Raw genomic sequence first — 20,267 nt, 5'->3', positions numbered from 1 at the left:
AGAGAAAGGTAGAGGGCATCATCAGATCAGGTGGGTCAAACAGAGAAAATCTTTAACAATATTTATAATTATCATGTCAAACCATCAAGGAAATAAAGGGCCTGTGAAAGATTGGATTGCTAAACAGTTGATCCAAGCTCTTTTTGGAGTGCCATCCTGTACTACAGGAGCTGTGGGTATAAAAACTACATTTCCCAGACTTCCTTGCAGCTTGACTTTTGCCTATATTTGACCTCTAGGCTAGTCGCATTCACTCAAACTCAGAAACCGAGTCAGTGAAGAGGGAGGCAGAACTTTGTAGGGGCATCAATCTTGTTAAATCTAGCAGTTTGCATTTAGTAAATGAAGCAATGAGTTCCTGATATTTGGTTCATAGCTAAGGTAAGGTATTCTGCACCTTCATGACACTATGGGCACGTGATCCTGGATTCAACCATTGGTGCAGTGGTTTCCTAAACCCAGACTCCTGATTGTTCCCATGTCTGGTGGTTCTGTGGCATTGTTCTGAGAGTCATCCCTAAAGACCCTTCATGAACCTGTCAGCGATTGTAAACTCTTAATTCTGTAGCTTAAATACCCTTTTGTTTAAAATTAATTGGAGTGACTTAAGTCTGGTGAAAGTGATGGAGAGGCCAACCTTGCATTCTGGATTTTTTTTTTCTTACCCGCATATTGTAAAACTGTGATGAAAGAAAATTTGGGGGGAGAAACAGGAAAATTCCTCACAAACTGTGTTACTTCACTATCATTTCCTGAAAGTGCAGTTGGATTCTGGGTTTCTTTGCATTGACTGCTGTCAAATATTCCCTCAGGTGTGAAGGATCTGAATCGTCATCTTTAAAGACTGAATAATACTCCTTCCAGTATTTTCAAATACTCAATGATAATATCCAATGTTGATTCAGGTGTGGAGGGTACACTGGGATCATAAATTGGTACAACTTTTTAAACCAGCACTTTATCAATACAATCTTAAAGTCTTAAAACTGTACATAACCTTTTACCCAGCAATTGCGTTTCCAGGAATTAACTCTAAAGCATTAATTTAAGAGGTGCACAGGGCATGTGGGGAGCACACTGGCAGGGGACAGTGTGGTCGCTCCCCGCAGGCTCTCCAGTTGCCCGCAGTCCCCAGGGCTGGAGCCTCCCCCCACCTCCCACTCTCTCTCCACCACCACTGGGGAGACTGGCTGCTGCAGTGAGGCTGTCACGCTCTTGTGACCCGAGAGCCCCACCTGCCAGGGATAGACATGGAGCCATGAGCCTCCTGCCTGGGAAGGTGGTGGCGCTATTTAAAAAACAAAACAAAAAGTGTGCGCAAAAGTTTAAGGAGTTAGAAGCATCCAACAATGAAAGTTTGGTTAAATTGCACATACATACATATGTATATGCATATGTATAATATAGAATATAATTCTCAGCGTGTTCTTCCAACAGGAGAGACCTCCAACGAAAGGGAGCCCAAGTATTGGAGAGATCCAAACACCCCTTCACTTTGCTTTAATCAGGCTACTTCCACTTTTTCTGTTTCTACATTGAAAGATAATAATGCTTTATTTGAAAAATAGGTTCCACGGCATGAAAAAGTTCAAGGTGGTGCAATAAAACAATATTTGATGTCATTAATGGTTTTTCAAGATACACTGCTGTGTAAAACTTAAGGCTATGTAACTAAATATAGTAAATCCTATGTTTACCTGTAACAACAGGATATCACCACAGATACTACAGACATTTAAAAGGTAAAAAAAGATGGACGACCTTAGGCCAATATTTTGGAAATGATATAAAATCAACAGATTGCTAGAAAAAAAACAAGCTGCCAAAACTGAAAAAAAAAAAAAAGAAAAGAAAATTTGAATAGTTCTGTATCAACTCAAATGAATTTGTTATTAAACACTTTTACAGGGGCACCTGGGTGGCTGAGTCGGTTGAGCGTTGGACTTCTGCTCAGGTCATGATCTCTCAATTCACACTGGGCTTGCTGTTGTCAACACAGAGCCTGCTTTGGATCCTCTTTCCCCTCTCTCTCTGCCCCACCCATGCTTATTCTCTCTGTCTCTCTCTGTCTCTCTCAAAAATAAATAAAACATTAAAAAGGTGGGGGGGGGGGGACTCTGGGCTCAGATAAATGGATTTTACCAAACAGTTAAGAAATAAATAATGCCAATTTTACGCAAGTTCAAGAATGAAAGGTTAGACACCAAATCAATAAAATAAAAGGGGAAAATTATACAATCATCTCAATTGGTGCAGAAAGATGGTGATAAATTTGAACATCTATGCACGATTTTAAAAACAAAATTCTTAGCAACATGAAGTAAAAGGGAAATTTATTACAAAGAAATAAATTGTGGTGGCTCAGTCGGTTAAGGACATCGGCTCAAGTCATGATCTTGCAGTTTGTGAGTTCAAGCCCCACCTCAGGCTCTGTGCTGACAGTTCAGTGCCTAGAGCCTACTTCAAATCCTATGTCTCCATCTGTCTCTGCCCCTTCCCTTCTTACATTCTGTCTCTCTCTCTCAAAAATAAAATAAACATCAAAGAAAATAGTATCTATTTTTAAAAATCCATCAGCAAACCTCACACTTAACTGGTGAAATATTTACAACTTTCCCTTTGAGACCTAAACAAGACTAGTATATTCACTGTTACCATTTCTGTTCATTATTGTACTGAGGGACCCAGCCAGTGAAAAGTATAATATTTGGACATAATAAATAAAACTGCCCTTGTTCACAGATGATATGATTGTGCATGTAGAAAATCCAAAAGAAATCTACAGATTAAAGATTGCTGCACACAAGGTCTATATGTAAAAATTAATTTTTTTATGTACCTACAACAAAAAATGCAAATATGAAACTTTTGTAAAAGTTGGAGATTATGATAGCATAAAAAATCAAATACTTAGGAATACACTTAAAATAGGATGTTAAAAATTTCTAGTGTAAAACACTGTTAAGAATATATAAAACCAGAATGAAGGAGTATGCAACATGCATGGATTGGGAAATTGGGTAGTCAGTACTGTAAGGATGTCAGTCTTCCCCCAAATTTAACCCTTAAATTCAGTGCAATCTCATTCAAAATCCCAGGAGGATTTTTATTTGTTTCCTTGTTTTTTAATGAACCCGAGAAACTGATTTCTTCAATATTTATAGAAGTGCAAAAGACTAAGCATAGCCAAACACTCTTGAAAAAAACAATGTGAAATACACTACACAAAATTTGTGAGTTACTATAAAGAGACAGCAATTAATGCAGTGTAATATTGGTACAAGGAAAGAAAAATATACTAATGAAACTCAAGACAGAACACAAAAACAGAAGGCCACAAAAATGGATACTTGATTTAGGACAAGGCAGTCTGCAGAGCAGTGGGCAAATAATGTCATTTTCAACAAATTGTGGTGGAAAAACCAAATATCCATGTAATTAAAGATCATTGACTTTATTCTTTATTTATATTTGACAAATATCAGTTCCCAGTAAATCATAGACATTGTGGGAGGCAAAACAATAATAAAGCTAATATAGGATTATTTTATCATGATTTGAAGAGAAGATTTCTTAAAGAAGACAAGGAAGAATTAACCAAAAAAGGAAAGATTGATAGGTTGGATTACATCAAAATTAAGAACATCTGTTCATCAATAGGCACCATGAAGAGAATCAAAAGCAAAAGACACTGTGGATTATGTTTGCAACTCATGTAATTAACAAAAGACTCATACCCCAAAAATATTTAGGTTAAGGATCAAAAAGAAATACGGTAATCCAAAGAAGGGAGGAAGAAGATAAGAGAAATAAACAGAATTTTCACAAAAACATACAAAAAGACTGAAACATGAATGGTTCAACCTTTCTAAAAAGAGGAAATGCAATTAAAACCACAATGTCATATTACTGTACCTCCACCAGAATGATTAAAATTAAAACTGCCAGTACCAAGTGCTGACAAGTATATACAGCAACAGTTATTCTCATACAATGTTAATGGGAGTTCAAACTGGTACAGTTACTTTGAAGACTATCATCTTTTATGAAAGTTGGACATATGCATACCCCGTGGGCCAATAGTGATATTCCTGAATATAAGCCCAACTGAAATGCATGCACATGTGTACCAAGAGAAAGACACAAGAACATTCATAGTAGCATTATTTATAAAAACCAAGTATGTGAAATAAGCCAAGTGTCCATGAACACTGGAAAAGACATGAATTATATATTCTTACAACGAAGCTATGTAAATGAATGAACTACAACTATTCACACACACACAGATGATCTCACAAAGACAACGTTCACTAAAAGAAGCCAGACATGAAAGAACACTTAATCTATGGTTTTAATCATAAAGTTCAAAAACCGGGAAAACGAAATGGCATTTCATGCGTGTTTGGATGGTAAAATTACAAAGAAAGTAAGGAATCAATTTCCATAAAAAGAATAGTGATCATGTTGGATGGGGAGAGAGGAGTAAAGAGTTATGAAGGGGTCCATGGAGGGTTTCTGGGGTGCTGACAGTGTTCTATGTTTTGATTAGGACAGCAGCTATAAAAGTGTGTTTATCTTGTAATAATTCATTATACTGCTTTTTTGTTTTATGTATTTTGTTTTATAATACAAATGTTAAAAACTGTCAAAAAATTTTAACCTGAATCTAATTTCCAGAGAGCAGAGGAACAATTCAAATGATACCACTAGGAAATGATCAAATGTTCCATATAACACAGATTGCCTGGTCTCTACAAAAATTAGTCATTAAAACAATGAGGGAATGCTCTAAAACAAAAGAGACTGAAGAGACATAACAACCACAGTACTTTGTCTAAACCTTGATGCTGGGCGGCAGACTTTTAGGCACAAATACAAAATTTTAAATGGACTGGATAATAAACTATATTAAAAACTACCCTTGGGGCACCTGGGTGGTTAAGTCGGTCGAGCATCCAACTCCTGCTTTTAGGTCAAAATCTCACGGTATCATGAGCTTGAGCCCTCTGTGCTAGCAGTGAGGAGTCAGCTTGGGATTCTTTCTTTCTCTCTCTCTGCCCCTCACCCACTCATGCCTTTCTCTGTCTCTCTCAAAATAAATAAACAGGGGCGCCTGGGTGGCTCAGTCAGTTAAGCATCTGACTTCAGCTGAGGTCATGATCTTGAAGTTTGTGAGTTTAAGCCCCACGTAGGGCTCTGTGCTGACAGCTCAGAGCCTGGAGCCCGCTTCAGATTCTATGTCTCCCTCTCTCTCTCTGCTCTTCCCCCACTCACACTCTGTCTCTCAGAAAATGAATAAACATTAAAAAATAATAAATAAATAAATATACTTTAAATAATAAACTTAAAAAAACTACCCTTAATTTTCTCAGGTGTGGTAATAGCATTATGGCAGTGTAATTGAATATCTTTCATCAAATAGCTGCATACTGAAATATTTAAGGTTAGAGTATCTGAAAAAAAAAACTTGAAAAAATGCTCACCTTACAAGTATATGTAGAGAAACAGTTTTAAACAAAACAAAAAATTATTATTGTCAAAATGGTGAGTACTTACTGTAAACTTTTTTCAAACTTTCCTTTGAAGAGTTTGGTAGTAGAAAATTGAAAAATAATTAAAAATTAAATAATCTTTCCTACACCTGGAAGGAAAGAAAGAGGAAAAACGGAAGGAAGAAGGGAAAGAAAGAAGGGGAAAGAGAAAGAAAACAGAATGGCAATAATAAACACATGGGAAGATTCTTGAGTTCATTAGAAGAATGTTTTTAAAAAAGCTACGAGTATAAATTGGCAATCATTTATTAAAATATTTTAAAATCATCTGTCTAAATTTTGTACATATTCTCCACATCCTTTTTTATCAAATTTGTATATTAATCTAAATAGGCACAAAATAATTTTCCTAGTAAGATAACATTTCGCACAAACAATACAACCACATAGTTCAGAACATAAAAAGCATAAAATAGTCAACAAAAAGTATCCCTCTCAAGAGAAGAAAAGGAAACCCATGTGCAGTGTAGGTGGGAATGCAAGCTGGTGCAACCACTGTGGAAAACAGTATGAAGGTTCCTCAAAAAATTAAAGATAGAAATACCATACAATCCAATAATTCCACTACTAGATATTTAACCAAAGAAGATGAAAACACTAAGTTGAAAAGATACATGCACCATTATGTTCATTGCAGCATTATTTACAGTAGCGAGGATGTGGAAACAACCTAAATGTCCATCAGTAGATGATGAATGGATAAAAAAGATGTGTATATATACACAATGGACTTTCACTTGGCCATTTAAAAGAGTGAAATCTTGCCATTCGTGACAACCTGGGTGGACCGAGAGGGTATTATGAAATAAGTGAAATAAGTCAGAGAAAGACAGATACCATATGATTTCACTTTTGTATGAGGAACGTGAAAAAATGAACAAACAACAATAAAACAACAAAACAGACCCATAGATACAGAGAACAAATTGAGAGGAGACTGGAGGTGGTGGAGAGTGAGTGAAATAGGTGAAAGGGATTAAGGTACAAATTTACAGTTGTAAAATAAATGTCAGGAGATGAAAAGTACAGCATAAGGATAAACGTTAAGAAAAATTTTTAAAAAGGGGGGGTGGGGGGCAGGGGGCGCCTGGGTGACTCAGTCGGTTAAGCGTCGGACTTTGGCTCAGGTCTGATCTCACCATTGGTGAGTTTGAGCCCCACATCAGGCCCTGTGCTGACAGCTCAGAGCCTGCAGCCTGCTTCGGATTCTGTGTCTCCCTCTCTCTCTGCCCCTCCCCTGCTCACGCTCTCTCTCTCTGTCTCTCAAAAATAAAACATTAAAAAAAAATTTTTTAAGTAAAAAAAAATAAGAAAAGTACAGCATAGGGATATAGTCACTAATATTGTAGTAACATTTATGCTGACAGATGGTAACTACACTTATTGTGGTGAGTTGCATAAAATTGTCAAATCAGTATGTTGTGTACCTGAAACTAATATAGCATCTTATGTCAACTATACTTAAATAATAAAAATTAAAACAACCCCCCCCCAGTGTATCCCTCTCATCCATGTCCATGTTATTTGCCCTTCTAGATATTGTGCACTCATAAGCAAATTCATATATATATATGAATATATACATATTTATATATATATGGTACTTATAAATATTAGTTGTTTTTTTTTTTTTCTATGACACTTTGGTTTTTTCTGAGATTTTGTTTACTTTCCTGCAGCTTTGAACAAGTTTGTCATTTGGTGGACAGTGCCCTCTTGTGTATAAAACTGAATCTGCATGTCAAGTTCCGACAAAAAGTGGAATAAACTCGAAATTCTTTTACAGTTGTAAAAGTTCCTTGAGGTCATATGGTGTGTCTTCACATCAATTATTTAGTTAAGGCCAGCTCTAAAATATTAGACCTTTTTTTTAAGCCCTTAAAAAAGGTGTCCCCATGCTTGCCTTAGTGATTTCATATGTATTTGGTACTTTTTGGTTTCCCAAGTATTGTCACATCCATATTTTGTTTGATTAGAACAGGAGTTACTGTCCTTTTCTATTGAGGTATAATTCACATACCATAGAATTCACCCAATTAAAAAATTTTTATTTATTTATTTATTTTGAGAGAGAAGGACCGCATGTGCATGAGAGTGCATGCACATGAGTGGGGAAGGGTCAGAGAGAAGGAGAGACAGAGTCCCAAGCAGGGTCCGTAACATCACCAAGTTGATTTATTACATACCTCTCAATAATAATAATTACAAATGAGTCATACGTAAAGTCAACACAAAACCTTCTAAATAAATTTATACATCAAATTTTAACATGAAGTTAAAAGATATTTAAAATTGTAATTAAAATAATTGGGAACTCATTCATCATGAAATTATCAGTATTTTTAAAATTAATCATAACAATCAAGAATTCGAAATAACTATGAAGTAATAATTTTAAAAATAGTAATCTAGGGGTGCCTGGGTGGCTCTGTGAGTTCAGTGTCTGACTCTTGATTTCGGCTCAGGTCATGATCTCAGGATGCTGAGATCAAGCCCTGCATCAAGCTCCATGGAGCTTGTTTGGGATTCTCTCTTCCTCTCTCTGCCCCTCCCCCATTCACATACACGTGCTCTCTCTCAAAATAAACTTAAAAAATAATAATCTATTAAAATCATAGAAATAAAATTCTTTTTTAAAATTAAAAAAAATTAATGTTTATTTATTTTATGAGAGAGAGAATGAAGGAGAGAAAGAGAGAGAGAACAAGCAGGGGAAAGGTAGAGAGAGGGAGAGAAAATCCCAACTAGCTTTCACACTGTCAGTGCAGAGCCAATTCGGTGCTCAACCTCACAAACCATGAGCTGAAATCAAGAGTCAGAGGCTTAACTGAGTCACCCAGGTGCCCTGAAATAAAATTCTTTAGAACTATTTCAGTGCTTACTTACTCTCACATCTCATTTTCCATAATAGTTACCCGATTCATGGTCTTTCTTGCCACATTATGGGCTTAAGTAGTTTGCAAAAATTTTAAATTTTGCAAATTTAGCCAGTCTCACTGACTAATAATACTGGAAAAGAAAAATATCCCTGAGAGCTCCAACAGTATTTGGAAATGTGTTCAGTAAAGTCTTGCCATAAATATATTGTAATAATTAAACAGAATTCATACTAGATTTTAGAAAATAACAAGGTTTTCAGGTATGCATCAATGAACTATTCCTATTACATTTATGGCATCAGAATCTGCTTTTTTTGTTTTTATCTGTTAGTTTTATGAATGAATACTTAAGCTTCAGCATTTTGTGTGTGTGCAATGCATGTAAGATTATTACCTACAACAATGTTGAAAACATTGTTGTAAACATTAGGAAATAATCAAGTAAAGTTCATTGCATGGTGCCTAGTATATACAAGAATCTCAGCAAACTTTAGCCATTATTATTATCACTGTTATTTTCTGATGTTTTAGATACATTGTCAAAACTTAACTTTTGGTCAGCAGTTCTTTTACCCCAAAGGTCTTTTTTTTTAATTCAAATATAATTAACATACAATGTTATATTCATTTCAGGTGTATAATATTCAATAATTCTGTATATTACTCAGTGCTGTTCACGGTAAGTGCACTCTTAGTCCCCTTCGCCTATTTCACCCACCCTCCACCTGCCTCCCCTCTGGTAACTATCAGTTTGTTCTCTATAGTTACGTATTTGGGGTTTTTTTTTGTTTTCTTTTTTCATTTGTTTCTTAAATTCCACTTATGAGTGAAGCCATATGGTATTTGCCTTTCTCTGATTGACTTATTTCACTTAGAAATATTCCCCTCAACATCCATCCATATTATTGCAAATGGCAAGATTTCATCTTTTTAATGACTGAGTAATATTTCACTGTGTGTGTGTGTGTGTGTGTGTGTGTGTGTGTGTTTATCCATTCATCTATGAATGAACACCCAGGTTGTTTCCATATCTTGCCTACTGTAAATAATGTTTCAATAAGCATAGGGGTGCATATATCTTTTCAAATTAGTGTTTTCATTCTGTTGTGAAATACTGGCTTATACAGTAATTTTATGAATTTGTTTTTTAATATGATCCAGTAGTGATTCACTTGTACACTAAAGTTTGAGAAGCACTGAACCAGAAAAACCATGATATTTCAGTATTGTAAGCTAATCTTTTTATGTAAAGATAGGAGAGCTTTAGTGAGGTATAATTGATGTATATGAAGCTGTACATATTTAAAGTTTATAAATGATGAGCTTTGATGTATGTATACATCCAGGAAATCACCATCACAATCTTTCTTTTGAAGGTATTATTGTTGTGGGGTGCCTGGGTGGCTCAGTAAGTTGAATGTCTGACTCTTGATTTTGGCTCAGGCCATGATCTTAGTTTTGTGGGATCAAGCCCTACATGGGGCTCTGCACCAATAGTCCAAAGCCTGCTTGGGATTCTCTCTCTCTCTCTGTCTCTCCCACCCTCTTCCCTCCCCTGCTCATGCACTCTCTCTCTCAAAATAAATAAATAAATAAATAAACTTAAAAAAAAAGATATTGCTGTATCTAATTTACAAACAAACCAAATAAATGTGTAAACAGTTTGATGTTGGATCAAAGACAGCTTGATTGTGACATTTGCTATCAAAACGATTTCTCACCCTTCTAGATCTTCTTTTTTTTTTTTAATGTTTTTATTTATTCTTGAGAGAGAGATAGAGACAGAGCACAAGCAGGGGAGAGGCAGAGAGAAAGGGAGACACAGAACCCGAAGCAGGCTCCAGGCTCTGAGCTGTCAGCACAAAGCCTGATGTGGGGCTTGAACTCACAAACCGTGAGATCATGATCTGAGCCAAAGTCGGATGTTTAACTGACTGAGCCACCCAGGCACCCCAGTAACATTTTTTATTGTGGTAAGAAAACACATAGGGGTGCCTGGGTGGCTCAGTCAGTTGGTCATCTGACTTTGGTTCAGGTCATGATCTCACGGTTTGGTTCATGAGTTCAAGTACAACATCTGGCTTGCTGCTGTCAGGACACAGCCCACATAGGATCCTCTGTTCCCCACCCCCGCCCCGTCCCTCCCTCGCTCACACTCTCTCTCTCAAAAATAAATTTAAAAAATTTACAAAGAGAAAAAAACCCACATAATATAAAATTTACCATCTTAATCATTTTTAAAGTGCATAGTTCAGTCGTATTAAGTACATGCACATTATTGTGAAACAAATCTCCAGAACCTTTTTATCTGCAAATCTGAACATCTATACCAATTAACAACATCCGTAATATTCCAATTTTTATATACATGATGTTAAAGCAAGCACAATAACGTATGCCTTTGTAAATTTTGTCACTGTGTTTATCTTTGTGGATAAAGGGCATTATTTACAAAGTCTTGTATCATTTTGGCTATACCATACTTTTTACTTAAAATAGTCAAGTTTATCCTGAGAAAACAAATTTAAAGGGGACATTTTCAATTTATGCCTATAGCTTGAGTTTTAGAATCTCCATCTTTATTCATGACATCAATAATGTCTACAAAAGGACTGCATATTAGCTATAATTGAGTTTTTAATGGCCTGGTGGTATCATCTCAATTTTCCCATGATGTATTGGCAGTAGTTTCAATTTCTGTTTAGCAAATGTGTTTTTGATACATTTCAATGTGTTATGGAAACCAAAAAGTAGTTGTAAAATTAGTGTGTAAAATTCAGGGTATAAAAGACATTCTTCTGTTGCTTCATTTATTACCAAGTTTAAAGAATAAATAGAACAAGGACCTTAATCCCTAGAATGTTTTTGAGTGTCTGTTTTTGCATCAGATGCATGGCCTTGTCATATCCCTGAACTCCCAATTTTTTTTAATGTTTATTCGTTTACTTTGAGAGAGAAAGAGTGAGCAGGGGAGGGGCAGAGAGAGGGAGAGAGAGAATCCCAAGCAGGCTCCACACCGTCAGTGCAGAGCCCAATGCGGGGTTTGAATCCACTGTGAGATCATCACCTGAGCCAAAATCAAGAGTCATACACTTAACCAGCTGAGCCACCCAGGAGCTTCCCAATTTATTTTTAATAAGATTGAAATTTAAGTAGTCTACTAAAAACTGTTCCAGGTAGAAATAATGGCACTTTTAAATCCATGAATCTAACAATAATTTTAAACTATTTCACATGATTTACATCTACTACTTCAACTGAAAAATAATCAGGTAATAGCACGTCTTACTTCATTGAAAATGATTTTGCGAATCACAGTTGCTATTATTTTAGTTGTTTTTTTATTTCACTCTCTCTATGTATTATGTCGTATTAGCTCATGTCAGTGTTTGTATTTTGCATAAATATATACCATAATGTTATGAATTGTTGCTGTGGTTTGTGTGATATGAAAAAACATTCTCAGTATCTCACGCTAACATTTATTGGACAATTCTCTGACGGTTAAACATGGCCTTGCCAAAAACCACATCATCTAGGTCATAGACTGGACACTGTCTTACCAGTACAACCTGTTTTGCTGCAAAGTTAGATTCCTATCAACTTTGAACACTTTACAATGTTCATTTCACTTCATGTTTACTAAGAATATAATACAAAATCTAACAGCCTTTATGTCTGTTCTCATTCTTCAGTGCTTTTCCCCTCATTCCCAAAGAGGTTGCAAAACAGACAAAATACACAATCCTCTAAGCCAATGTAATAAAGACCAATTTTTCCCCTGCTTGGTTCCCCTCCCCTGCCCCTGCCACCACCATTAGGAAAAATGTATCTATAATAAATTTCTGAAAAATCCCAGTCTGAACTATCCTTTGAAAAGTTAAAACTTATCACTTGAGGTGTATTATTTTCAACAAGAGTGCACCGTTGTTTAACATTCAAATTACTTGACTATTACCTAGAAAGATTTAATAGTCTCTGTGAATAACGAGAAATACGAATTTGGTCTCTGCCCAGGTTCCTGACACAGAGCTCCTTTTAAAAGACTCGTGGGGCGCTTGGTGGCTCAGTCGGTTAACCATCTGACTTTGGCTCAGGTCATGATCTTACAGCTTGTGGGTTTGAGCCCCACATTCAGCTCTGTGCTGACAGCTCAGATCCTGGAGCCTGCTTCAGATTCTATGTCTCTCTCTCTCTCTCCTTCTTTCTCTTTTCCCCTCCCCTGCTAGCACTCTGTCTCTCTCTCTCTCTCTCAAAAATAAATAAACTTAGTTTTTTTTGTTTTTAAATACGCTTGTAATTTCTGGGGTGGTAAGAGCTCTAGAAGCATCTTTTGGTCTAATATTTGGTGTTTGACCCCAGTTCCTGACACAGAGCTCCTAAATCCCTCACAATTTCCTGGATGGTAGGGGCATCTTTTGTTCTGATGAGGCAATTCTTGATGGGCTCCTGGAGAGCTTGGGGGTGGGGTGGGGTGGGGGCTGGGTCTTGTCAGGAGAAACACCAAGCCCTGATTAGAAGTTTGGATCTTTCAGCCCCACCCTCAGCCTCCCAGGAGACAGCGTTAATCATTGAAAACACCATAAAATTCCCTAAATTGTAGGGTTTGGAGAGCTTCCGGGTTGGTGAATACCTACACATGCCAGGAGGGTGTTGCACCCCAACTCCATGGGGACAAAGGCACCTGTGGGGGAGACCTTTCCAGACCTCACCCTACATAGACCTTCATCTGGCTGTTCATCTGTATCCTTTATTATATCACTTATAATAAGCCAGTAAATGTGTTTCCCTGGGTTCTGTGAGCCATTATAGCAAATTATCGACCCTGAGGAGAAGGTTGTGGGAATCCCCAACTCATAGATCTGTGTAGCCAGTTGGTCACAAGTACGAGTGACAACCTGGGACTTTCAACTGGCATCTGAAGTGGGGGCAGTCTTGTGGGACTGAGCCCATGAATAACAAACACAGGAATAAATATGTCTTAGAATTAATGAAATGTAGTAATTTTCTTTCATGTCTTTTCTGATGGCTTTATATTTTTCCTTTTCTGATATGTATATATATTTTTAAAAATTCTTTCTGACATTATGGAAATGTAACATATAGCTTAATATTTTAACTTAGCATTTGTAGCATTTTGATATAATATGCAAACAATATACCAGTGAAATTTTAATACCAATTAATTTTTGTATTGAAGAAAAGTTCATAAAAAAAAATTTTTACAATTACTTACCAACCTTTCCTTTATATCTTTATAGTTTATTATACTAATATATCTGTATAACACATTTATTTATAATAATATGTTATCATTATAAGTATATTATAAATATATAATACAAATATGTATTTATGCTATATATTTATAAATATATTTATTATGTATCTATGTTGTATGTTATATTTTTCAAAATATATATTACTTATGTGATGTTTATTTATACACAAAAACGTTATACATGTATATGATGTATAATACTTTCATGTAATATATTATCTCCATTAGGATAATACACACACTACCTATAGCATGTAGTAATATATTTTATAATATAATTTTATATTTATATATGTCTACATTTATAAAGAATTACCCTGTATCCATATATATTTATAAAAATATATTATTTACATATGTATAACATCATACATATTATTAAAATATTTATATTATGAATACATAATTTTTATTATAGTTACTTTTTTTTTTTTTAATTTTTTTTTTCAACGTTTATTTATTTTTGGGACAGAGAGAGACAGAGCATGAACGGGGGAAGGGCAGAGAGAGAGGGAGACACAGAATCGGAAAAAGGCTCCAGGCTCTGAGCCATCAGCCCAGAGCCCGACGCGGGGCTCGAACTCACAGACCGCGAGATCGTGACCTGGCTGAAGTCGGCCGCTCAACCGACTGCGCCACCCAGGCGCCCCAATTTTTTTATTCATTAAAGATGATTTGTCATATAGTGAAAATTTTTGTTGATTTAAACTGGGACTCACCAATAGCATTTGGTACAGCAAACATAGAGGAATATCTGAACCACTACATGAGTTGTTAAATTTAACCAGTGCAACCAGTAGCAAGAAGAGATTTCTCTCTCTCTCTTAAAAATTTTCATTATCTTTGATAATCATTCTATCAGCCAGAAAAACAGTTTTTTATGATAAGCACATATTATTTTAGATAATAAATCAGTGAGATTTTTCAGTTATCAAATTCTTGCCTCTTTCATAAAATGGAATACAAAATATCAATCAGGTTAGAAAATGACCCTTAACCTTCATTTGTTGGATGACTATAATATAGTGATTTTGTTAGCATAAGACACATCAGTGCTGTCTGTTGGAAAATTATCACTATAATTTTGCAACTCATCCAAAGTAATAAAGATATCTGTATTAGTTATTTATTGCTGCCTAACAAATTACCCGGAAACTTAGTGGCCTTGGACAACAATGTACATTTATCATCTCACACAGTTTCTGTGGACCAGAAACTTGAAAGCAGCTTGGGTGGTTAACTCTGGCTGGAGGTCTCTCCTAGGATTGCAGTCAAGATGTCAGCCAAGGCTACAGGCACCTGAAGGCCTCACTGAAGCTGGAAAATCTGCTTCCAACGTGACTCTCTCATGTGTATCGACGAGAGGCATAGTTCCTCACTCTGAGGCCCTCTCCTTAGGTCTATGTGAGTATCCTAAAATCCTGACATCTAGCTTCTTCCAAAGCAAGTGATTTGAGGAAGAACATGGATGCCTCAATATGTTGTAAGACTCATCCTCTGAAGTCATATACTATCATTTTTACAATATCCTATCGGTTGGTTATTCCCACTAAGCGTGGAGGAAACTATACATGGACATGGTACCAGGAAGCTAGGATTATTGGAAGCCATCTTAGAGGCTGGTTACCACAATATCTATGATGTAAATGTAGTGCTCTTGTATAGTGCACAACTTGAACAACCATGCATGGCAGCCTTGAGCAGTTACATTGAACAATATACAGTGTTTTTAGAGAAGATGTTTTCTTTCTCTCTGAGCAATAAACTAGTTTGATAGGTAAGATTTCTTCCTAACTTCTGTGGTTTTTAAATTTAATTTGTATATTTCCCCTATATTATCCTACCTAATGTGTTCTTTTCCTGATACTGTATCTTATATGGTAGATGGTCTTCATAAATACTTTTTTCTCTTTCCTCTTGGTTCTAATATATCTTGTTTCTTCTTTACTCTTTTCTTTTTCTCTTTTAGTCCTACTCCATTTTCCCTTTTTGACTGTCTACTTCATTCAAACAAATAGTGAATAATTTTAAAGCTACCCTTAAATAAGTGTTCTAAAACCATCAGTTCTATACAAACTGCTTCTCTGATTAGGATGACATGCAGACCACATCCCACCGTAGGATGATGTCTACCTTCTGCTTTATACCTGTTGAACTGGTGTAATTTTTTTTAATATGAAATTTATTGTCAAATTGATTTCCATACAATACCCAGTGCTCATCTCAACAGGTGCCTTCCTCAATGCCCATCACCCACTTTCCCCTCCCTCCCACCTCCCATCAACCCTCAGTTTATTCTCAGTATTTAAGAGTCTCTTATGGTTTGCCTCCCTCCCTCTCTAACTTTTTTTTTCCTTCCCCTCCCCCCATGGTCTTCTGTTGACTTTCTCAGGATCCACATAGGAGTGAAAACTATGGTATCTGTCATTCTCTGTATGACTTATTTCACTTAGCATAACACTCTCCAGTTCCATTCACGTTGCTACAAAAGGCCATATTTCACTCGTTCTCATTGCCACGTAGTATTCCATTGTGTATATAAACCACAATTTTTTTATCCATTCATCAGTTGATGGTCATTTAGGCTCTTTCCATAGTTTGGCTATTGTTGAAAGTGCTACTATAAACATTGGGGTACAAGTGCCCCTATGCATCAGCACTCCTGTATCCCTTGGATAAATTCCTAGCAGTGCTATTGCTGGGTCATAGGGTAGGTCTATTTTTAATTTTTTGAGGAACCTACACACTGTTTTCCAGAGTGGCTGCACCAGTTTGCATTCCCACCAACAGTGCAAGAGGGCTCCCGTTTCTCCACATCCTCTCCAGCATCTATAGTCTCCTGATTGGTTCATTTTAGCTACTCTGACCAGCATGAGGTAATATCTCAGTGTGGTTTTGATTTGTATTTCCCTGATGAGAGTGACGTTGAGCATCTTTTCATGTTCCTGTTGGCCATCTAGATGTCTTCTTTAGAGAAGTGTCTATTCATGTCTTCTGCCCATTTCTTACTGGATTATTTGTTTTTTCGGGTGTGGAGTTTGGTGAGTTCTTTATAGATTTTGGATACTAGCCCTTTGTCTGATATGTCATTTGTGAATATCTTTTCCCATTCCCTCAGTTGCCTTTTAGTTTTGTTGATTGTTTCCTTTGCAGTGCAGAAGCTTTTTATCTTGATGAGGTCCCAATAGTTCATTTTTGCTTTTAATTCCCTTGCCTTTGGAGATGTGTCAAGTAAGAAATTTCTGCGGCTGAGGTCAGAGAGGTTTTTTCCTGCTTTCTCCTCTAGGGTTTTGATGGTTTCCTGTCTCACATTCAGATCCTTCATCCATTTTGAGTTAAGAAAGTGGTCTAGTTTCATTCTTCTGCATGTTTCTGTCCATGAACTGGTGCAATTTTAAAAAGCTTTCTGTGTCTCATAAGCATCCCGAAGTAGACGATAAATTGTATGGTATAAAACTGACAGGGAATACTAATAGGGAATTTATGTCTATTTTAGGCAATGTTATACAAGTATGATTCTTAGACAAGTCAGTTGCTTTTATGAATATTAAAAATAACTGACAATTTTCCTAGAAGATGGCTGCATTTGGGTGAAGTGTGAAAACCAAGGTGGCCTGTCTGTTAATGCATCATGAAAGACTGGGTGCTCTTTGTGGTTGCACATAGTCTTATTTAAAAGTGCTCTTTAACTATTATTGAAGCCATGCATATTTAGCAGTAGGAGGTGGGCCTATTCTATTGATGGAGGAACAATAGTTTAAAACAAGTTAAAAACATTCTGCTAACTGTGGCTTGCATGATTTTAAAATGTATAACCTGCTTAATAAGGTTTTAGTCATCAGTGTGGTTGGTTTATAACTTTGATTTGGATAAAAGACTCAGAGTCTTTAATGAGTCTAGTGGTGCTAATTCAGAGAGACTGTCAGGTGGAGAAAGGGGAAGAAAGACCTGGTTGGAAGAGTGTCCAGAGAATTAAGAGAAAACTAAAGAATTCCCTGTGGTAAGGCACCCGATAAAAGCCAGCTGCTGGTGGGCGTCCTAACCTCCTTCCCTCTCTCCTTCCTCCCTCCCTTCCTCCTTTCCACCCTTCTTCCTTCCTCTTTCTTTCTCCTCTTCATCTTCCTCTTTCTCTCCCTCCCTAACCCTCTGTTTCTGTCTCTTTTCTTTCTCCCTCCCCCACTTCCCATTTCTTGCTTACCTGCCTTCTTACCATAACTTAATGGAAATAAGAGTGATTTTTATCTCAGATTTGAACATGCTCAGAAATGTTTCTCACAATTAGTTTTCGTGTGATTTAATTATGACCCATCAGATTTTCCTTTTTTTTTTAAGTTTATTTATTTATTTTGAGGGAGAGAGCAAGCGAGGGAGGGAAAGTTTGTTTATTAAGCTTATTTATTTATTTAGAGAGAGAAAGAGAATCCCAATCCCAAGCAGGCTCCACACTGTCAGTGCAGAGCCCGAGGCGGGGCTTGAACCCATGAACTGTGAGATCATGACCTTGAGCCGAAACTAAGAGTCGGACGCTCAACCAACTGACCCACTCAGGCACCCCCACCCTTTATTTATTTATTTTTCCTTTTGACACTGGCTGAAAAACAGTTTCTATTACTTTTATGTACCAAAAACCCAACAGTGTGCCCTTAGCCCAGTTTGGTGGACAGTTCTTTGCCTTTTCCATCTTGACAGTGTGACCCACCCACTCTGGACTTGGGTGTTGCCTCCCCAGTGACGGTGGATCTCAACGTACCTATTGTCATCATTGGTCCTGCTAGCTTCCACCTGCTTAGCCAGTGCTCTCCTGGCTTCCAAGTTTACCTGGGTGAGGGTGACAGTGGTGCAGGTCTTCCTGTGGACCAGACGCCCCCGCCTGGCCTTCCCCTTGATGATGCAGTAGGGAGCCCCCATCTTACCACACAAGGCAGACAGGAAGACGACCAGCTCAATGGGATCCTGTGCAATCACTACCGGCTGAGGCTTCTTGTTTTCCACTACGGTGGTGACACTATTAACCCTTGCTTGAAGGATAGGTGGCATCTTTGTAGGGACATCCCCTTAGACAGCAGCTTTCTTCTCTGTCTGGGTCAACAATCTCTGTTCTTCTCTTGCTTTGTCTCTCGTCTGTATTTGTGGGTCAGTTTCAGCTGTTGAATAGCTGCTTGGTGGCCCAAGGCCTGAGTGAACTGAATGGCCGCAGGCACTTTCAGAAGCTTGTAGAGAAGAGCCATCTGTTGAGGCAGCCGGAGGTAGTAGGGCCATTTGACAAAGCAGCACATGAGGTCCCTTTGGGGCTGGATGTACTGTCCAATGTCAAAATTATTGGGCCTTTTCTGTCAGGGGATGGAATACCTTCTTGGCCTCCTTTGTCTTCCTCCCATCAGCCCTCTTTCCTTTTGCATCTTGGGCAGCAGGAGGAGAGCTGATTCTACTTTTTTTTAAAAAAACATTGGTGATAGGTTGACAGTCATCAAAATGCTGTTCCTTGACCTCTGAACTTTGGGTTGTGACCTCTGAACTTCAGGTTCTCTGTAAGCACATTTCCAAACACCCCAAAGTACTTACTTACCTTTTTCCCTCCACCCCTTTATTTTTAGTACCGCTTCCATGATTTTCTCCTTCTTCAATGCTTTTATAACCCTAAAATAAGATTCCTGTTCTTGTACTTCCTCTTTTCTGCTTTTTGGCCATAAATTCTGTTCCTAGTCATGGATACAATATATTCTTGTGCTCCATTTGATGTGTTTTTATGTGTTCTCACATGTTAAGAATTGAAATTACTAACTTTATAAATCCTAACTTATTTACTTCTTAGTTTTCCACTGTAGTTGTGCAAGATTAAAAATTAGAGCACTCTCTTCTTTGTGAAAATTCTGTATCCTGGGTATCTGTCCTAACCTGGGCTCATATAAAACTCATTTTGCATCGACACTCCTTGGCATACTCTGCAGGATATAGAACAACTCTCCTGAGACCACCTGGGGGTTCTCTGGAACTTGGTGCTTGGTACCAGCAAAGGCCCTTTGTGCCTCTTCGACATCTCAGTACTTCACAGGTATATGAGGTGAGTTCTCCTGCTATCTGGACCTCCTCAATTTGAGTTGATGGTCCTGACTTTTATTCATACTCTTGAGGGTTACCAGGAATGTTCTGTAGGTGGAAATAGCTTGGAGGGGTTGGAGTTGGTGTGTTGGTTGTTGTAATGTGGCATTATACTGATGTTATTAATGTAAGGTTTGAGTAAATTTACTGTCTAGAAATATGACAGACTAAATCACTGAGCTCCAAAGAGCAGGGACACTTGCTCCTTCCTCCCAAATGGTGCTTTCAGGTGACTGAAAGCCTAGTGGAAGTGTCTGAGGATATTCCTGGAGATGTGGTCCCACAGGAATTTCCCATCTCATAAGATACTTAATGATTGGCTAGTTCAGGGATGCACCCATAAGGATTGATCTGTCAGTGCTCTGAGCCCCCTTGATGGTCTTAGACCTCACTGAGAGAAACCGAGACAAATAAGAAAGTCTATAACGACCATTTGGAAGTGATTGTCATAAG

The 20,267-nt window shown here is 37.3% G+C and overlaps 1 pseudogene; it reads right to left on the bottom strand.

Moving 5' to 3' along the window:
• Positions 1-1,040: 1,040 nt before the first annotated feature.
• On the bottom strand, positions 1,041-19,752 carry LOC125164798 (60S ribosomal protein L7a-like; annotated as a pseudogene).
• Positions 19,753-20,267: the final 515 nt, after the last annotated feature.

Source organism: Prionailurus viverrinus, chromosome B1, assembly GCF_022837055.1.
Source record: "Prionailurus viverrinus isolate Anna chromosome B1, UM_Priviv_1.0, whole genome shotgun sequence".
NCBI lineage: Eukaryota > Metazoa > Chordata > Mammalia > Carnivora > Felidae > Prionailurus > Prionailurus viverrinus.
This window is presented reverse-complemented; position numbering and strand designations above follow the sequence as displayed.